Source organism: Dendrobates tinctorius, unplaced genomic scaffold (genome assembly GCF_039654945.1).
Source record: "Dendrobates tinctorius isolate UK_male_01 unplaced genomic scaffold, ASM3965494v1 ptg000204l, whole genome shotgun sequence".
Lineage (NCBI taxonomy): Eukaryota > Metazoa > Chordata > Amphibia > Anura > Dendrobatidae > Dendrobates > Dendrobates tinctorius.
Genome location: NW_027361871.1, coordinates 1,872,238 through 1,892,624, shown reverse-complemented (window position 1 = coordinate 1,892,624; position 20,387 = coordinate 1,872,238). Strand labels below are relative to the sequence as shown.

Here is a 20,387-nt window from a genome sequence, read left to right as displayed (position 1 = left end):
AGTTAGCTTGGGGAAAACTCTATCAGAAATGAACCAGTGCTGAGGTTTTTAATATCAATTAGTCATAATTTTTCCTCCTTTTGGTTTTGCCATGGCATTTCTTCAATCTGTCTATTCTGTGTCATAACTTGGAAGCAAAACAAGTCCCAAATTTCAGCTGTGCTAAAAGATGGCTCATTCAATTGCAAAACTTCAAAGCCTTTGTCCTCGATACAGCTTCTGTAAATTTGTCAGTCTTTTAAATGAATGCTCTTCAAAATTTACTTGGCTTCTTAAGTGTTATGACTGAGATTGAAATCTTATTCCATGTTTCTGCTCTACGTGGAATGGAACTCAAGCTCAATATTGTTTTGCTGCGCTAACCAGTTGAATGTTTGATTGGTGCTTCAATCTTCCTTGGTTTTCAAATGCATGCCATCTTCTGGTGCTGTGGCTTAGTTGGTTAAAGCGCCTGTCTAGTAAACAGGAGATCCTGAGTTAGAATCTCAGCAGTGCCTTGTTTTCGTCTCCTCACAAAGAAGCTTCCTATCTTAAAAATAGGTGTTTCACTTGCGACTGATAGTGGAATTATGAGATTAAAATTCTCTTCTATCTAAGAGATATAAAGGAAGAAAGATGGCTTCAAGCATGACAATGTAAAACCAGTTGATTTAGTTTTGAAATGCCTCCTTTCTATGCATCTCTAATCCGTTTATTCAATGTATCTCACCTTTATGTCCTTTGGCTTAGTTGGTCAAAGAGCCTGTTTAGCAAACAGAAAATCTTGAATTTGAATGCCAGCAGTGCTATTCTTTCTTTATGTCAGTTTGGGGCTTCTTAACTCTCTAAGCAGGCTTTCTAATGTATCACACCTGTTTGTCCTTTGTCTTAGTTGGTCAAAGAGCCTGTTTAGTAAACAGAAAATCTTGAATTTGAATGCCAGCAGTCCTCTTCCTTTTTTATCTCAGTTTAGGGCTGTTTAACTCTCTAAGCAGGCTTTCTAATATATCACACCTGTTTGTCCTTTGTCTTAGTTGGTCAAAGAGCCTATTTAGTAAATGGAAAATCTTGAATTTGAATGCCAGCAGTCCTTTTCCTTCTTTATCTCAGTTTAGGGCTGTTTAACTCTCTAAGCAGGCTTTTTAATGTTTCGCACCTGTTTGTCCTTTGGCTTAGTTGGTCAAAGAGCCTATTTAGTAAAAGGAAAATCTTGATTTTGAATGTCAGCAGTGCTTTCTATTCTTCATCTCATTTTGTGGGTTTTTACCCCAAAAAGAGGACTTTTACTCTTGTTTGTCATCAAATATTAATTTCCCACAGCCCTAATATAGTGCAATTGAGAAAAAAAATTCTCTGCTGTTGAAACACTTTAAAAGGAATTAGAAGATATAATTTTCTTTACAGAATATAGGATGGCATCAAGCTTTACCAATTTAAACCAGTGGATTTACAGGTCTGACTCTGCAAAGTTTGATAGCAGCACAGGAGTATTGTAAACTTTCATGCTTGAAGGGTTCCACTGCTTGGGTTAAAAATGAAAACCAAACCATTCAACATGAAAGAAGAAGCAGATTAATCCGACGAGGATGGGATTCAAACCCATGCATGCAGAGCACAATGGATTCGCAGTCCATCGCCTTAACCACTCGCCCACCTCGTCTACATAGCGCCTGTGCGTTTAGGTGGGAAGATGTTGAGAGGGTTTTTACCAGTCAGTGTTTTTTCACTGAAGATTGTATGTTGGCTTTTGTCAGAGTTGCCTTATCTCGTCAACTACAGTGCCTGTTGTTTGAAGTTAGCTTGGGGAAAACTCTATCAGAAATGAACCAGTGCTGAGGTTTTTAATATCAATTAGTCATAATTTTTCCTCCTTTTGGTTTTGCCATGGCATTTCTTCAATCTGTCTATTCTGTGTCATAACTTGGAAGCAAAACAAGTCCCAAATTTCAGCTGTGCTAAAAGATGGCTCATTCAATTGCAAAACTTCAAAGCCTTTGTCCTCGATACAGCTTCTGTAAATTTGTCAGTCTTTTAAATGAATGCTCTTCAAAATTTACTTGGCTTCTTAAGTGTTATGACTGAGATTGAAATCTTATTCCATGTTTCTGCTCTACGTGGAATGGAACTCAAGCTCAATATTGTTTTGCTGCGCTAACCAGTTGAATGTTCGATTGGTGCTTCAATCTTCCTTGGATTTCAAATGCATGCCATCTTCTGGTGCTGTCTAGTAAACAGGAGATCCTGAGTTCGAATCTCAGCAATGCCTTGTTTTCGTCTCCTCACAAAGAAGCTTTCTATCTTATAAATAGGTGTTTCACTTGCGACTGATAGTGGAATTATGAGATTAAAAATCTCTTCTATCTAAGAGATATAAAGGAAGAAAGATGGCTTCAAGCATGACAATGTAAAACCAGTTGATTTAGTTTTGAAATGCCTCCTTTCTATGCATCTCTAATCCGTTTATTCAATGTATCTCACCTTTATGTCCTTTGGCTTAGTTGGTCAAAGAGCCTGTTTAGTAAACAGAAAATCTTGAATTTGAATGCCAGCAGTGCTATTCTTTCTTTATGTCAGTTTGGGGCTTCTTAACTCTCTAAGCAGGCTTTCTAATGTATCACACCTGTTTGTCCTTTGTCTTAGTTGGTCAAAGAGCCTATTTAGTAAATGGAAATTCTTGAATTTGAATGCCAGCAGTCCTTTTCCTTCTTTATCTCAGTTTAGGGCTGTTTAACTCTCTAAGCAGGCTTTTTAATGTTTCGCATCTGTTTGTCCTTTGGCTTAGTTGGTCAAAGAGCCTTTTTAGTAAAAGGAAAATCTTGATTTTGAATGTCAGCAGTGCTTTCTATTCTTCATCTCATTTTGTGTGTTTTTACCCCAAAAAGAGGACTTTTACTCTTGTTTGTCATCAAATATTAATTTCCCACAGCCCTAATATAGTGCAATTGAGAAAAAAAATTCTCTGCTGTTGAAACACTTTAAAAGGAATTAGAGGATATAATTTTATTTACAGAATATAGGATGGCATCAAGCTTTACAAATTAAAACAAGTGGATTTACAGATCTGACTCTGCAAAGTTTGATAGCAGCACAGGAGTATTGTAAACTTTCATGCATGAAGTGTCCACCGCTTGGGTTAAAAATGAAAACCAAACAATTCAACATGAAAGAAGAAGCAGATTAATGCAACGAGGATGGGAATCGAACCCATGCATGCAGAGCACAATGGATTAGCAGTCCATCGCCTTAACCACTCGTCCACCTCGTCTACAAAGCGCCCGTGCGTTTAGGTGGGAAGATGTTGAGAGGGTTTTTACCAGTCAGTGTTTTTTCACTGAAGATTGTATGTTGGCTTTTGTCAGAGTTGCCTTATCTCGTCAACTACAGTGACTGTTGTTTGAAGTTAGCTTGGGGAAAACTCTATCAGAAATGAACCAGTGCTGAGGTTTTTAATATCAATTAGTCATAATTTTTCCTCCTTTTGGTTTTGCCATGGCATTTCTTCAATCTGTCTATTCTGTGTCATAACTTGGAAGCAAAACAAGTCCCAAATTTCAGCTGTGCTAAAAGATGGCTCATTCAATTGCAAAACTTCAAAGCCTTTGTCCTCGATACAGCTTCTGTAAATTTGTCAGTCTTTTAAATGAATGCTCTTCAAAATTTACTTGGCTTCTTAAGTGTTATGACTGAGATTGAAATCTTATTCCATGTTTCTGCTCTACGTGGAATGGAACTCAAGCTCAATATTGTTTTGCTGCGCTAACCAGTTGAATGTTCGATTGGTGCTTCAATCTTCCTTGGATTTCAAATGCATGCCATCTTCTGGTGCTGTGGCTTAGTTGGTTAAAGCGCCTGTCTAGTAAACAGGAGATCCTGAGTTCGAATCTCAGCAGTGCCTTGTTTTCGTCTCCTCACAAAGAAGCTTCCTATCTTAAAAATAGGTGTTTCACTTGCGACTGATAGTGGAATTATGAGATTAAAAATCTCTTCTATAAAGGAAGAAAGATGGCTTCAAGCATGACAATGTAAAACCAGTTGATTTAGTTTTGAAATGCCTCCTTTCTATGCATCTCTAATCCGTTTATTCAATGTATCTCACCTTTATGTCCTTTGGCTTAGTTGGTCAAAGAGCCTGTTTAGTAAACAGAAAATCTTGAATTTGAATGCCAGCAGTGCTATTCTTTCTTTATGTCAGTTTGGGGCTTCTTAACTCTCTAAGCAGGCTTTCTAATGTATCACACCTGTTTGTCCTTTGTCTTAGTTGGTCAAAGAGCCTGTTTAGTAAACAGAAAATCTTGAATTTGAATGCCAGCAGTCCTCTTCCTTCTTTATCTCAGTTTAGGGCTGTTTAACTCTCTAAGCAGGCTTTCTAATGTATCACACCTGTTTGTCCTTTGTCTTAGTTGGTCAAAGAGCCTATTTAGTAAATGGAAAATCTTGAATTTGAATGCCAGCAGTCCTTTTCCTTCTTTATCTCAGTTTAGGGCTGTTTAACTCTCTAAGCAGGCTTTTTAATGTTTCGCACCTGTTTGTCCTTTGGCTTAGTTGGTCAAAGAGCCTATTTAGTAAAAGGAAAATCTTGATTTTGAATGTCAGCAGTGCTTTCTATTCTTCATCTCATTTTGTGGGTTTTTACCCCAAAAAGAGGACTTTTACTCTTGTTTGTCATCAAATATTAATTTCCCACAGCCCTAATATAGTGCAATTGAGAAAAAAAATTATCTGCTGTTGAAACACTTTAAAAGGAATTAGAGGATATAATTTTCTTTACAGAATATAGGATGGCATCAAGCTTTACCAATTAAAACCAGTGGATTTACAGGTCTGACTCTGCAAAGTTTGATAGCAGCACAGGAGTATTGTAAACTTTCATGCTTGAAGTGTCCACTGCTTGGGTTAAAAATGAAAACCAAACCATTCAACATGAAAGAAGAAGCAGATTAATCCGACGAGGATGGGATTCCAACCCATGCATGCAGAGCACAATGGATTAGCAGTCCATCGCCTTAACCACTCGGCCACCTCGTCTACATAGCGCCCGTGCGTTTAGGTGGGAAGATGTTGAGAGGGTTTTTACCAGACAGTGTTTTTTCACTGAAGATTGTATGTTGGCTTTTGTCAGAGTTGCCTTATCTCGTCAACTACAGTGCCTGTTGTTTGAAGTTATCTTGGGGAAAACTCTATCAGAAATGAACCAGTGCTGAGGTTTTTAATATCAATTAGTCATAATTTTTCCTCATTTTGGTTTTGCCATGGCATTTCTTCAATCTGTCTATTCTGTGTCATAACTTGGAAGCAAAACAAGTCCCAAATTTCAGCTGTGCTAAAAGATGGCTCATTCAATTGCAAAACTTCAAAGCCTTTGTCCTCGATACAGCTTCTGTAAATTTGTCAGTCTTTTAAATGAATGCTCTTCAAAATTTACTTGGCTTCTTAAGTGTTATGACTGAGATTGAAATCTTATTCCATGTTTCTGCTCTACGTGGAATGGAACTCAAGCTCAATATTGTTTTGCTGCACTAACCAGTTGAATGTTCGATTGGTGCTTCAATCTTCCTTGGATATCAAATGCATGCCATCTTCTGGTGCTGTGGCTTAGTTGGTTAAAGCGCCTGTCTAGTAAACAGGAGATCCTGAGTTCGAATCTCAGCAGTGCCTTGTTTTCGTCTCCTCACAAAGAAGCTTCCTATCTTAAAAATAGGTGTTTCACTTGCGACTGATAGTGGAATTATGAGATTAAAAATCTCTTCTATCTACGAGATATAAAGGAAGAAAGATGGCTTCAAGCATGGCAATGTAAAACCAGTTGATTTAGTTTTGAAATGCCTCCTTTCTATGCATCTCTAATCCGTTTATCCAATGTATCTCACCTTTATGTCCTTTGGCTTAGTTGGTCAAAGAGCCTGTTTAGTAAACAGAAAATCTTGAATTTGAATGCCAGCAGTGCTATTCTTTCTTTATGTCAGTTTGGGGCTTCTTAACTCTCTAAGCAGGCTTTCTAATGTATCACACCTGTTTGTCCTTTGTCTTAGTTGGTCAAAGAGCCTGTTTAGTAAACAGAAAATCTTGAATTTGAATGCCAGCAGTGCTCTTCCTTCTTTATCTCAGTTTAGGGCTGTTTAACTCTCTAAGCAGGCTTTCTAATGTATCACACCTGTTTGTCCTTTGTCTTAGTTGGTCAAAGAGCCTATTTAGTAAATGGAAAATCTTGAATTTGAATGCCAGCAGTCCTTTTCCTTCTTTATCTCAGTTTAGGGCTGTTTAACTCTCTAAGCAGGCTTTTTAATGTTTCGCACCTGTTTGTCCTTTGGCTTAGTTGGTCAAAGAGCCTATTTAGTAAAAGGAAAATCTTGATTTTGAATGTCAGCAGTGCTTTCTATTCTTCATCTCATTTTGTGGGTTTTTACCCCAAAAAGAGGACTTTTACTCTTGTTTGTCATCAAATATTAATTTCCCACAGCCCTAATATAGTGCAATTGAGAAAAAAAATTCTCTGCTGTTGAAACACTTTAAAAGGAATTAGAGGATATAATTTTATTTACAGAATATAGGATGGCATCAAGCTTTACAAATTAAAACCAGTGGATTTACAGATCTGACTCTGCAAAGTTTGATAGCAGCACAGGAGTATTGTAAACTTTCATGCATGAAGTGTCCACCGCTTGGGTTAAAAATGAAAACCAAACAATTCAACATGAAAGAAGAAACAGATTAATGCAACGAGGATGGGAATCGAACCCATGCATGCAGAGCACAATGGATTAGCAGTCCATCGCCTTAACCACTCGTCCACCTAGCGCCCGTGCGTTTAGGTGGGAAGATGTTGAGAGGGTTTTTACCAGTCAGTGTTTTTTCACTGAAGATTGTATGTTGGCTTTTGTCAGAGTTGCCTTATCTCGTCAACTACAGTGCCTGTTGTTTGAAGTTAGCTTGGGGAAAACTCTATCAGAAATGAACCAGTGCTGAGGTTTTTAATATCAATTAGTCATAATTTTTCCTCCTTTTGGTTTTGCCATGGCATTTCTTCAATCTGTCTATTCTGTGTCATAGCTTGGAAGCAAAACAAGTCCCAAATTTCAGCTGTGCTAAAAGATGGCTCATTCAATTGCAAAACTTCAAAGCCTTTGTCCTCGATACAGCTTCTGTAAATTTGTCAGTCTTTTAAATGAATGCTCTTCAAAATTTACTTGGCTTCTTAAGTGTTATGACTGAGATTGAAATCTTATTCCATGTTTCTGCTCTACGTGGAATGGAACTCAAGCTCAATATTGTTTTGCTGCGCTAACCAGTTGAATGTTCGATTGGTGCTTCAATCTTCCTTGGATTTCAAATGCATGCCATCTTCTGGTGCTGTGGCTTAGTTTGTTAAAGCGCCTGTCTAGTAAACAGGAGGTCCTGAGTTTGAATCTCAGCAGTGCCTTGTTTTCATCTCCTCACAAAGAAGCTTCCTATCTTAAAAATAGGTGTTTCACTTGCGACTGATAGTGCAATTATGAGATTAAAAATCTCTTCTATCTAAGAGATATAAAGGAAGAAAGATGGCTTCAAGCATGACAATGTAAAACCAGTTGATTTAGTTTTGAAATGCCTCCTTTCTATGCATCTCTAATCCGTTTATCCAATGTATCTCACCTTTATGTCCTTTGGCTTAGTTGGTCAAAGAGCCTGTTTAGTAAACAGAAAATCTTGAATTTGAATGCCAGCAGTGCTATTCTTTCTTTATGTCAGTTTGGGGCTTCTTAACTCTCTATGCAGGCTTTCTAATGTATCACACCTGTTTGTCCTTTGTCTTAGTTGGTCAAAGAGCCTGTTTAGTAAACAGAAAATCTTGAATTTGAATGCCAGCAGTCCTCTTCCTTCTTTATCTCAGTTTAGGGCTGTTTAACTCTCTAAGCAGGCTTTCTAATGTATCACACCTGTTTGTCCTTTGTCTTAGTTGGTCAAAGAGCCTATTTAGTAAATGGAAAATCTTGAATTTGAATGCCAGCAGTCCTTTTCCTTCTTTATCTCAGTTTAGGGCTGTTTAACTCTCTAAGCAGGCTTTTTAATGTTTCGCACCTGTTTGTCCTTTGGCTTAGTTGGTCAAAGAGCCTATTTAGTAAAAGGAAAATCTTGATTTTGAATGTCAGCAGTGCTTTCTATTCTTCATCTCATTTTGTGGGTTTTTACCCCAAAAAGAGGACTTTTACTCTTGTTTGTCATCAAATATTAATTTCCCACAGCCCTAATATAGTGCAATTGAGAAAAAAAATTCTCTGCTGTTGAAACACTTTAAAAGGAATTAGAGGATATAATTTTCTTTACAGAATATAGGATGGCATCAAGCTTTACAAATTAAAACCAGTGGATTTACAGATCTGACTCTGCAAAGTTTGATAGCAGCACAGGAGTATTGTAAACTTTCATGCATGAAGTGTCCACCGCTTGGGTTAAAAATGAAAACCAAACCATTCAACATGAAAGAAGAAGCAGATTAATCCGACGAGGATGGGATTCGAACCCATGCATGCAGAGCACAATGGATTAGCAGTCCATCGCCTTAACCACTCGGCCACCTCGTCTACATAGCGCCCGTGCGTTTAGGTGGGAAGATGTTGAGAGGGTTTTTACCAGTCAGTGTTTTTTCACTGAAGATTGTATGTTGGCTTTTGTCAGAGTTGCCTTATCTCGTCAACTACAGTGCCTGTTGTTTGAAGTTAGCTTGGGGAAAACTCTATCAGAAATGAACCAGTGCTGAGGTTTTTAATATCAATTAGTCATAATTTTTCCTCCTTTTGGTTTTGCCATGGCATTTCTTCAATCTGTCTATTCTGTGTCATAACTTGGAAGCAAAACAAGTCCCAAATTTCAGCTGTGCTAAAAGATGGCTCATTCAATTGCAAAACTTCAAAGCCTTTGTCCTCGATACAGCTTCTGTAAATTTGTCAGTCTTTTAAATGAATGCTCTTCAAAATTTACTTGGCTTCTTAAGTGTTATGACTGAGATTGAAATCTTATTCCATGTTTCTGCTCTACGTGGAATGGAACTCAAGCTCAATATTGTTTTGCTGCGCTAACCAGTTGAATGTTTGATTGGTGCTTCAATCTTCCTTGGTTTTCAAATGCATGCCATCTTCTGGTGCTGTGGCTTAGTTGGTTAAAGCGCCTGTCTAGTAAACAGGAGATCCTGAGTTCGAATCTCAGCAGTGCCTTGTTTTCGTCTCCTCACAAAGAAGCTTCCTATCTTAAAAATAGGTGTTTCACTTGCGATAGTGGAATTATGAGATTAAAATTCTCTTCTATCTAAGAGATATAAAGGAAGAAAGATGGCTTCAAGCATGACAATGTAAAACCAGTTGATTTATTTTTGAAATGCCTCCTTTCTATGCATCTCTAATCCGTTTATTCAATGTATCTCACCTTTATGTCCTTTGGCTTAGTTGGTCAAAGAGCCTGTTTAGCAAACAGAAAATCTTGAATTTGAATGCCAGCAGTGCTATTCTTTCTTTATGTCAGTTTGGGGCTTCTTAACTCTCTAAGCAGGCTTTCTAATGTATCACACCTGTTTGTCCTTTGTCTTAGTTGGTCAAAGAGCCTGTTTAGTAAACAGAAAATCTTGAATTTGAATGCCAGCAGTCCTCTTCCTTTTTTATCTCAGTTTAGGGCTGTTTAACTCTCTAAGCAGGCTTTCTAATGTATCACACCTGTTTGTCCTTTGTCTTAGTTGGTCAAAGAGCCTATTTAGTAAATGGAAAATCTTGAATTTGAATGCCAGCAGTCCTTTTCCTTCTTTATCTCAGTTTAGGGCTGTTTAACTCTCTAAGCAGGCTTTTTAATGTTTCGCACCTGTTTGTCCTTTGGCTTAGTTGGTCAAAGAGCCTATTTAGTAAAAGGAAAATCTTGATTTTGAATGTCAGCAGTGCTTTCTATTCTTCATCTCATTTTGTGGGTTTTTACCCCAAAAAGAGGACTTTTACTCTTGTTTGTCATCAAATATTAATTTCCCACAGCCCTAATATAGTGCAATTGAGAAAAAAAATTCTCTGCTGTTGAAACACTTTAAAAGGAATTAGAGGATATAATTTTCTTTACAGAATATAGGATGGCATCAAGCTTTACCAATTAAAACCAGTGGATTTACAGGTCTGACTCTGCAAAGTTTGATAGCAGCACAGGAGTATTGTAAACTTTCATGCTTGAAGTGTCCACCGCTTGGGTTAAAAATGAAAACCAAACCATTCAACACGAAAGAAGAAGCAGATTAAGCCGACGACGATGGGATTCGAACCCATGCATGCAGAGCACAATGGATTAGCAGTCCATCACCTTAACCACTCGGCCACCTCGTCTACATAGCGCCCGTGCGTTTAGGTGGGAAGATGTTGAGAGGGTTTTTACCAGTCAGTGTTTTTTCACTGAAGATTGTATGTTGGCTTTTGTCAGAGTTGCCTTATCTCGTCAACTACAGTGCCTGTTGTTTGAAGTTAGCTTAGGGAAAACTCTATCAGAAATGAACCAGTGCTGAGGTTTTTAATATCAATTAGTCATAATTTTTCCTCCTTTTAGTTTTGCCATGGCATTTCTTCAATCTGTCTATTCTGTGTCATAACTTGGAAGCAAAACAAGTCCCAAATTTCAGCTGTGCTAAAAGATGGCTCATTCAATTGCAAAACTTCAAAGCCTTTGTCCTCGATACAGCTTCTGTAAATTTGTCAGTCTTTTAAATGAATGCTCTTCAAAATTTACTTGGCTTCTTAAGTGTTATGACTGAGATTGAAATCTTACTCCATGTTTCTGCTCTACGTGGAATGGAACTCAAGCTCAATATTGTTTTGCTGCGCTAACCAGTTGAATGTTCGATTGGTGCTTCAATCTTCCTTGGATTTCAAATGCATGCCATCTTCTGGTGCTGTGGATTAGTAAGCGCCTGTCTAGTAAACAGGAGATCCTGAGTTCGAATCTCAGCAGTGCCTTGTTTTCATCTCCTCACAAAGAAGCTTCCTATCTTAAAAATAGGTGTTTCACTTGCGACTGATAGTGCAATTGTGAGATTAAAAATCTCTTCTATCTAAGAGATATAAAGGAAGAAAGATGGCTTCAAGCATGACAATGTAAAACCAGTTGATTTAGTTTTGAAATGCCTCCTTTCTATGCATCTCTAATCCGTTTATCCAATGTATCTCACCTTTATGTCCTTTGGCTTAGTTGGTCAAAGAGCCTGTTTAGTAAACAGAAAATCTTGAATTTGAATGCCAGCAGTGCTATTCTTTCTTTATGTCAGTTTGGGGCTTCTTAACTCTCTAAGCAGGCTTTCTAATGTATCACACCTGTTTGTCCTTTGTCTTAGTTGGTCAAAGAGCCTGTTTAGTAAACAGAAAATCTTGAATTTGAATGCCAGCAGTCCTCTTCCTTCTTTATCTCAGTTTAGGGCTGTTTAACTCTCTAAGCAGGCTTTCTAATGTATCACACCTGTTTGTCCTTTGTCTTAGTTGGTCAAAGAGCCTATTTAGTAAATGGAAAATCTTGAATTTGAATGCCAGCAGTCTTTTTCCTTCTTTATCTCAGTTTAGGGCTGTTTAACTCTCTAAGCAGGCTTTTTAATGTTTCGCAGCTGTTTGTCCTTTGGCTAAGTTGGTCAAAGAGCCTATTTAGTAAAAGGAAAATCTTGATTTTGAATGTCAGCAGTGCTTTCTATTCTTCATCTCATTTTGTGGGTTTTTACCCCCAAAAGAGGACTTTTACTCTTGTTTGTAATCAAATATTAATTTCCCACAGCCCTAATATAATGCAATTGAGAAAAAAAATTGTCTGCTGTTGAAACACTTTAAAAGGAATTAGAGGATATAATTTTCTTTACAGAATATAGGATGGCATCAAGCTTTACAAATTAAAACGAGTGGATTTACAGATCTGACTCTGCAAAGTTTGATAGCAGCACAGGAGTATTGTAAACTTTCATGCTTGAAGTGTCCACCGCTTGGGTTAAAAATGAAAACCAAACCATTCAACACGAAAGAAGAAGCAGATTAATCCGACGACGATGGGATTCGAACCCATGCATGCACAGCACAATGGATTAGCAGTCCATCACCTTAACCACTCGGCCACCTCGTTTACATAGCGCCCGTGCGTTTAGGTGGGAAGATGTTGAGAGGGTTTTTACCAGTCAGTGTTTTTTCACTGAAGATTGGATGTTGGCTTTTGTCAGAGTTGCCTTATCTCGTTAACTACAGTGCCTGTTGTTTGAAGTTAGCTTGGGGAAAACTCTATCAGAAATGAACCAGTGCTGAGGTTTTTAATATCAATTAGTCATAATTTTTCCTCCTTTTGGTTTTGCCATGGCATTTCTTCAATCTGTCTATTCTGTGTCATAACTTGGAAGCAAAACAAGTCCCAAATTTCAGCTGTGCTAAAAGATGGCTCATTCAATTGCAAAACTTCAAAGCCTTTGTCCTCGATACAGCTTCTGTAAATTTGTCAGTCTTTTAAATGAATGCTCTTCAAAATTTACTTGGCTTCTTAAGTGTTATGACTGAGATTGAAATCTTACTCCATGTTTCTGCTCTACGTGGAATGGAACTCAAGCTCAATATTATTTTGCTGCACTAACCAGTTGAATGTTCGATTGGTGCTTCAATCTTCCTTGGATTTCAAATGCATTCTATCTTCTGGTGCTGTGGCTTAGTTGGTTAAAGCGCCTGTCTAGTAAACAGGAGAACCTGAGTTCGAATCTCAGCAGTGCCTTGTTTTCATCTCCTCACAAAGAAGCTTCCTATCTTAAAAATAGGTGTTTCACTTGCGACTGATAGTGCAATTGTGAGATTAAAAATCTCTTCTACCTAAGAGATATAAAGGAAGAAAGATGGCTTCAAGCATGACAATGTAAAACCAGTTGATTTAGTTTTGAAATGCATCCTTTCTATGCATCTCTAATCCGTTTATCCAATGAATCTCACCTTTATGTCCTTTGGCTTAGTTGGTCAAAGAGCCTGTTTAGCAAACAGAAAATCTTGAATTTGAATGCCAGCAGTGCTATTCTTTCTTTATGTCAGTTTGGGGCTTCTTAACTCTCTAAGCAGGCTTTCTAATGTATCACACCTGTTTGTCCTTTGTCTTAGTTGGTCAAAGAGCCTGTTTAGTAAACAGAAAATCTTGAATTTGAATGCCAGCAGTCCTCTTCCTTCTTTATCTCAGTTTAGGGCTGTTTAACTCTCTAAGCAGGCTTTCTAATGTATCACACCTGTTTGACCTTTGTCTTAGTTGGTCAAAGAGCCTATTTAGTAAATGGAAAATCTTGAATTTGAATGCCAGCTATTCTTTCTTTATGTCAGTTTGGGGCTTCTTAACTCTCTAAGCAGGCTTTCTAATGTATCACACCTATTTGTCCTTTGTCTTAGTTGGTCAAAGAGCCTGTTTAGTAAACAGAAAATTTTGAATTTGAATGCCAGCAGTGCTATTCTTTCTTTATGTCAGTTTGGGGCTTCTTAACTCTCTAAGCAGGCTTTCTAATGTATCACACCTGTTTGTCCTTTGTCTTAGTTGGTCAAAGAGCCTGTTTAGTAAACAGAAAATCTTGAATTTGAATGCCAGCAGTCCTCTTCCTTCTTTATCTCAGTTTAGGGCTGTTTAACTCTCTAAGCAGGCTTTCTAATGTATCACACCTGTTTGTCCTTTGTCTTAGTTGGTCAAAGAGCCTATTTAGTAAATGGAAAATCTTGAATTTGAATGCCAGCAGTCCTTTTCCTTCTTTATCTCAGTTTAGGGCTGTTTAACTCTCTAAGCAGGCTTTTTAATGTTTCGCACCTGTTTGTCCTTTGGCTTAGTTGGTCAAAGAGCCTATTTAGTAAAAGGAAAATCTTGATTTTGAATGTCAGCAGTGCTTTCTATTCTTCATCTCATTTTGTGGGTTTTTACCCCAAAAAGAGGACTTTTACTCTTGTTTGTCATCAAATATTAATTTCCCACAGCCCTAATATAGTGCAATTGAGAAAAAAAATTGTCTGCTGTTGAAACACTTTAAAAGGAATTAGAGGATATAATTTTCTTTACAGAATATAGGATGGCATTAAGCTTTACAAATTAAAACGAGTGGATTTACAGATCTGACTCTGCAAAGTTTGATAGCAGCACAGGAGTATTGTAAACTTTCATGCTTGAAGTGTCCACCGCTTGGGTTAAAAATGAAAACCAAACCATTCAACACGAAAGAAGAAGCAGATTAAGCCGACGACGATGGGATTCGAACCCATGCATGCAGAGCACAATGGATTAGCAGTCCATCACCTTAACCACTCGGCCACCTCGTCTACATAGCACCCGTGCGTTTAGGTGGGAAGATGTTGAGAGGGTTTTTACCAGTCAGTGTTTTTTCACTGAAGATTGTATGTTGGCTTTTGTCAGAGTTGCCTTATCTCGTCAACTACAGTGCCTGTTGTTTGAAGTTAGCTTAGGGAAATCTCTATCAGAAATGAACCAGTGCTGAGGTTTTTAATATCAATTAGTCATAATTTTTCCTCCTTTTAGTTTTGCCATGGCATTTCTTCAATCTGTCTATTCTGTGTCATAACTTGGAAGCAAAACAAGTCCCAAATTTCAGCTGTGCTAAAAGATGGCTCATTCAATTGCAAAACTTCAAAGCCTTTGTCCTCGATACAGCTTCTGTAAATTTGTCAGTCTTTTAAATGAATGCTCTTCAAAATTTACTTGGCTTCTTAAGTGTTATGACTGAGATTGAAATCTTATTCCATGTTTCTGCTCTACGTGGAATGGAACTCAAGCTCAATATTGTTTTGCTGCGCTAACCAGTTGAATGTTCGATTGGTGCTTCAATCTTCCTTGGATTTCAAATGCATTCCATCTTCTGGTGCTGTGGCTTAGTTGGTTAAAGCGCCTGTCTAGTAAACAGGAGATCCTGAGTTCGAATCTCAGCAGTGCCTTGTTTTCATCTCCTCTCAAAGAAGCTTCCTATCTTAAAAATAGGTGTTTCACTTGCGACTGATAGTGCAATTGTGAGATTAAAAATCTCTTCTACCTAAGAGATATAAAGGAAGAAAGATGGCTTCAAGCATGACAATGTAAAACCAGTTCATTTAGTTTTGAAATGCATCCTTTCTATGCATCTCTAATCCGTTTATCCAATGTATCTCACCTTTATGTCCTTTGGCTTAGTTGGTCAAAGAGCCTGTTTAGTAAACAGAAAATCTTGAATTTGAATGCCAGCTATTCTTTCTTTATGTCAGTTTGGGGCTTCTTAACTCTCTAAGCAGGCTTTCTAATGTATCACACCTGTTTGTCCTTTGTCTTAGTTGGTCAAAGAGCCTGTTTAGTAAACAGAAAATCTTGAATTTGAATGCCAGCAGTCCTCTTCCTTCTTTATCTCAGTTTAGGGCTGTTTAACTCTCTAAGCAGGCTTTCTAATGTATCACACCTGTTTGACCTTTGTCTTAGTTGGTCAAAGAGCCTATTTAGTAAATGGAAAATCTTGAATTTGAATGCCAGCTATTCTTTCTTTATGTCAGTTTGGGGCTTCTTAACTCTCTAAGCAGGCTTTCTAATGTATCACACCTATTTGTCCTTTGTCTTAGTTGGTCAAAGAGCCTGTTTAGTAAACAGAAAATTTTGAATTTGAATGCCAGCAGTGCTATTCTTTCTTTATGTCAGTTTGGGGCTTCTTAACTCTCTAAGCAGGCTTTCTAATGTATCACACCTGTTTGTCCTTTGTCTTAGTTGGTCAAAGAGCCTGTTTAGTAAACAGAAAATCTTGAATTTGAATGCCAGCAGTCCTCTTCCTTCTTTATCTCAGTTTAGGGCTGTTTAACTCTCTAAGCAGGCTTTCTAATGTATCACACCTGTTTGTCCTTTGTCTTAGTTGGTCAAAGAGCCTATTTAGTAAATGGAAAATCTTGAATTTGAATGCCAGCAGTCCTTTTCCTTCTTTATCTCAGTTTAGGGCTGTTTAACTCTCTAAGCAGGCTTTTTAATGTTTCGCACCTGTTTGTCCTTTGGCTTAGTTGGTCAAAGAGCCTATTTAGTAAAAGGAAAATCTTGATTTTGAATGTCAGCAGTGCTTTCTATTCTTCATCTCATTTTGTGGGTTTTTACCCCAAAAAGAGGACTTTTACTCTTGTTTGTCATCAAATATTAATTTCCCACAGCCCTAATATAGTGCAATTGAGAAAAAAAATTGTCTGCTGTTGAAACACTTTAAAAGGAATTAGAGGATATAATTTTCTTTACAGAATATAGGATGGCATCAAGCTTTACAAATTAAAACGAGTGGATTTACAGATCTGACTCTGCAAAGTTTGATAGCAGCACAGGAGTATTGTAAACTTTCATGCTTGAAGTGTCCACCGCTTGGGTTAAAAATGAAAACCAAACCATTCAACACGAAAGAAGAAGCAGATTAAGCCGACGACGATGGGATTCGACCCCATGCATGCAGAGCACAATGGATTAGCAGTCCATCACCTTAACCACTCGGCCACCTCGTCTACATAGCACCCGTGCGTTTAGGTGGGAAGATGTTGAGAGGGTTTTTACCAGTCAGTGTTTTTTCACTGAAGATTGTATGTTGGCTTTTGTCAGAGTTGCCTTATCTCGTCAACTACAGTGCCTGTTGTTTGAAGTTAGCTTAGGGAAAACTCTATCAGAAATGAACCAGTGCTGAGGTTTTTAATATCAATTAGTCATAATTTTTCCTCCTTTTAGTTTTGCCATGGCATTTCTTCAATCTGTCTATTCTGTGTCATAACTTGGAAGCAAAACAAGTCCCAAATTTCAGCTGTGCTAAAAGATGGCTCATTCAATTGCAAAACTTCAAAGCCTTTGTCCTCGATACAGCTTCTGTAAATTTGTCAGTCTTTTAAATGAATGCTCTTCAAAATTTACTTGGCTTCTTAAGTGTTATGACTGAGATTGAAATCTTATTCCATGTTTCTGCTCTACGTGGAATGGAACTCAAGCTCAATATTGTTTTGCTGCGCTAACCAGTTGAATGTTCGATTGGTGCTTCAATCTTCCTTGGATTTCAAATGCATTCCATCTTCTGGTGCTGTGGCTTAGTTGGTTAAAGCGCCTGTCTAGTAAACAGGAGATCCTGAGTTCGAATCTCAGCAGTGCCTTGTTTTCATCTCCTCTCAAAGAAGCTTCCTATCTTAAAAATAGGTGTTTCACTTGCGACTGATAGTGCAATTGTGAGATTAAAAATCTCTTCTACCTAAGAGATATAAAGGAAGAAAGATGGCTTCAAGCATGACAATGTAAAACCAGTTCATTTAGTTTTGAAATGCATCCTTTCTATGCATCTCTAATCCGTTTATCCAATGTATCTCACCTTTATGTCCTTTGGCTTAGTTGGTCAAAGAGCCTGTTTAGTAAACAGAAAATCTTGAATTTGAATGCCAGCTATTCTTTCTTTATGTCAGTTTGGGGCTTCTTAACTCTCTAAGCAGGCTTTCTAATGTATCACACCTGTTTGTCCTCTGTCTTAGTTGGTCAAAGAGCCTGTTTAGTAAACAGAAAATCTTGAATTTGAATGCCAGCAGTCCTCTTCCTTCTTTATCTCAGTTTAGGGCTGTTTAACTCTCTAAGCAGGCTTTCTAATGTATCACACCTGTTTGTCCTTTGTCTTAGTTGGTCAAAGAGCCTATTTAGTAAATGGAAAATCTTGAATTTGAATGCCAGCAGTCCTTTTCCTTCTTTATCTCAGTTTAGGGCTGTTTAACTCTCTAAGCAGGCTTTTTAATGTTTTGCACCTGTTTGTCCTTTGGCTTAGTTGGTCAAAGAGCCTATTTAGTAAAAGGAAAATCTTGATTTTGAATGTCAGCAGTGCTTTCTATTCTTCATCTCATTTTGTGGGTTTTTACCCCAAAAAGAGGACTTTTACTCTTGTTTGTCATCAAATATTAATTTCCCACAGCCCTAATATAGTGCAATTGAGAAAAAAAATTGTCTGCTGTTGAAACACTTTAAAAGGAATTAGAGGATATAATTTTCTTTACAGAATATAGGATGGCATCAAGCTTTACAAATTAAAACCAGTGGATTTACAGATCTGACTCTGCAAAGTTTGATAGCAGCACAGGAGTATTGTAAACTTTCATGCTTGAAGTGTCCACCGCTTGGGTTAAAAATGAAAACCAAACCATTCAACACGAAAGAAGAAGCAGATTAATCCGACGAGGATGGAATTCGAACCCATGCATGCAGAGCACAAAGGATTAGCAGTCCATCGCTTTAACCACTCTGCCACTTCTTCTCCATAGCACCTGTGCGTTTAGGTGGGAAGATGTTGAGAGGGTTTTTACCAGTCAGTGTTTTTTCACTGAAGATTGTATGTTGGCTTTTGTCAGAGTTGCCTTATCTCGTCAACTACAGTGCCTGTTGTTTGAAGTTAGCTTGGGGAAAACTCTATCAGAAATGAACCAGTGCTGAGGTTTTTAATATCAATTAGTCATAATTTTTCCTCCTTTTGGTTTTGCCATGGCATTTCTTCAATCTGTCTATTCTGTGTCATAACTTGGAAGCAAAACAAGTCCCAAATTTCAGCTGTGCTAAAAGATGGCTCATTCAATTGCAAAACTTCAAAGCCTTTGTCCTCGATACAGCTTCTGTAAATTTGTCAGTCTTTTAAATGAATGCTCTTCAAAATTTACTTGGCTTCTTAAGTGTTATGACTGAGATTGAAATCTTATTCCATGTTTCTGCTCTACGTGGAATGGAACTCAAGCTCAATATTATTTTGCTGCGCTAACCAGTTGAATGTTCGATTGGTGCTTCAATCTTCCTTTGATTTCAAGTGCATGCCATCTTCTGGTACTGTGGCTTAGTTGGTTAAAGCGCCTGTCTAGTAAACAGGAGAACCTGAGTTCGAATATCAGCAGTGCCTTGTTTTCATCTCCTCACAAAGAAGCTTCCTATCTTAAAAATAGGTGTTTCACTTGCGACTGATAGTGCAATTGTGAGATTAAAAATCTCTTCTACCTAAGAGATATAAAGGAAGAAAGATGGCTTCAAGCATGACAATGTAAAACCAGTTGATTTAGTTTTGAAATGCATCCTTTCTATGCATCTCTAATCCGTTTATCCAATGTATCTCACCTTTATGTCCTTTGGCTTAGTTGGTCAAAGAGCCTGTTTAGTAAACAGAAAATCTTGAATTTGAATGCCAGCAGTGCTATTCTTTCTTTATGTCAGTTTGGGGCTTCTTAACTCTCTAAGCAGGCTTTCTAATGTATCACACCTGTTTGTCCTTTGTCTTAGTTGGTCAAAGAGCCTGTTTAGTAAACAGAAAATCTTGAATTTGAATGCCAGCAGTCCTCTTCCTTCTTTATCTCAGTTTAGGGCTGTTTAACTCTCTAAGCAGGCTTTCTAATGTATCACACCTGTTTGACCTTTGTCTTAGTTGGTCAAAGAGCCTATTTAGTAAATGGAAAATCTTGAATTTGAATGCCAGCTATTCTTTCTTTATGTCAGTTTGGGGCTTCTTAACTCTCTAAGCAGGCTTTCTAATGTATCACACCTATTTGTCCTTTGTCTTAGTTGGTCAAAGAGCCTGTTTAGTAAACAGAAAATTTTGAATTTGAATGCCAGCAGTGCTATTCTTTCTTTATGTCAGTTTGGGGCTTCTTAACTCTCTAAGCAGGCTTTCTAATGTATCACACCTGTTTGTCCTTTGTCTTAGTTGGTCAAAGAGCCTGTTTAGTAAACAGAAAATCTTGAATTTGAATGCCAGCAGTCCTCTTCCTTCTTTATCTCAGTTTAGGGCTGTTTAACTCTCTAAGCAGGCTTTCTAATGTATCACACCTGTTTGTCCTTTGTCTTAGTTGGTCAAAGAGCCTATTTAGTAAATGGAAAATCTTGAATTTGAATGCCAGCAGTCCTTTTCCTTCTTTATCTCAGTTTAGGGCTGTTTAACTCTCTAAGCAGGCTTTTTAATGTTTCGCACCTGTTTGTCCTTTGGCTTAGTTGGTCAAAGAGCCTATTTAGTAAAAGGAAAATCTTGATTTTGAATGTCAGCAGTGCTTTCTATTCTTCATCTCATTTTGTGGGTTTTTACCCCAAAAAGAGGACTTTTACTCTTGTTTGTCATCAAATATTAATTTCCCACAGCCCTAATATAGTGCAATTGAGAAAAAAAATTGTCTGCTGTTGAAACACTTTAAAAGGAATTAGAGGATATAATTTTCTTTACAGAATATAGGATGGCATCAAGCTTTACAAATTAAAATGAGTGGATTTACAGATCTGACTCTGCAAAGTTTGATAGCAGCACAGGAGTATTGTAAACTTTCATGCTTGAAGTGTCCACCGCTTGGGTTAAAAATGAAAACCAAACCATTCAACACGAAAGAAGAAGCAGATTAAGCCGACGACGATGGGATTCGAACCCATGCATGCAGAGCACAATGGATTAGCAGTCCATCACCTTA

The 20,387-nt window shown here is 37.8% G+C and overlaps 8 non-coding genes across 8 annotated transcripts; 6 read left to right on the top strand and 2 right to left on the bottom strand.

Annotated features, from left to right (window-relative positions):
* Window positions 1–1,557: 1,557 nt before the first annotated feature.
* TRNAR-GCG (transfer RNA arginine (anticodon GCG)) lies at window positions 1,558–1,639 on the bottom strand. Its single transcript has one exon. It is a non-coding gene; the product is annotated as a tRNA-Arg (tRNA).
* A 2,161-nt stretch (window positions 1,640–3,800) lies between these two features.
* On the top strand, window positions 3,801–3,874 carry TRNAT-AGU (transfer RNA threonine (anticodon AGU)). The gene has a single exon. It is a non-coding gene; the product is annotated as a tRNA-Thr (tRNA).
* A 1,686-nt stretch (window positions 3,875–5,560) lies between these two features.
* TRNAT-AGU (transfer RNA threonine (anticodon AGU)) lies at window positions 5,561–5,634 on the top strand. Its single transcript has one exon. It is a non-coding gene; the product is annotated as a tRNA-Thr (tRNA).
* Window positions 5,635–8,455: 2,821 nt separating this feature from the next.
* Window positions 8,456–8,537, bottom strand: TRNAS-GCU (transfer RNA serine (anticodon GCU)). The gene has a single exon. It is a non-coding gene; the product is annotated as a tRNA-Ser (tRNA).
* A 556-nt stretch (window positions 8,538–9,093) lies between these two features.
* TRNAT-AGU (transfer RNA threonine (anticodon AGU)) lies at window positions 9,094–9,167 on the top strand. The gene has a single exon. It is a non-coding gene; the product is annotated as a tRNA-Thr (tRNA).
* Window positions 9,168–12,625: 3,458 nt separating this feature from the next.
* Window positions 12,626–12,699, top strand: TRNAT-AGU (transfer RNA threonine (anticodon AGU)). The gene has a single exon. It is a non-coding gene; the product is annotated as a tRNA-Thr (tRNA).
* Window positions 12,700–14,817: 2,118 nt separating this feature from the next.
* Window positions 14,818–14,891, top strand: TRNAT-AGU (transfer RNA threonine (anticodon AGU)). Its single transcript has one exon. It is a non-coding gene; the product is annotated as a tRNA-Thr (tRNA).
* Window positions 14,892–17,004: 2,113 nt separating this feature from the next.
* Window positions 17,005–17,078, top strand: TRNAT-AGU (transfer RNA threonine (anticodon AGU)). Its single transcript has one exon. It is a non-coding gene; the product is annotated as a tRNA-Thr (tRNA).
* Window positions 17,079–20,387: the final 3,309 nt, after the last annotated feature.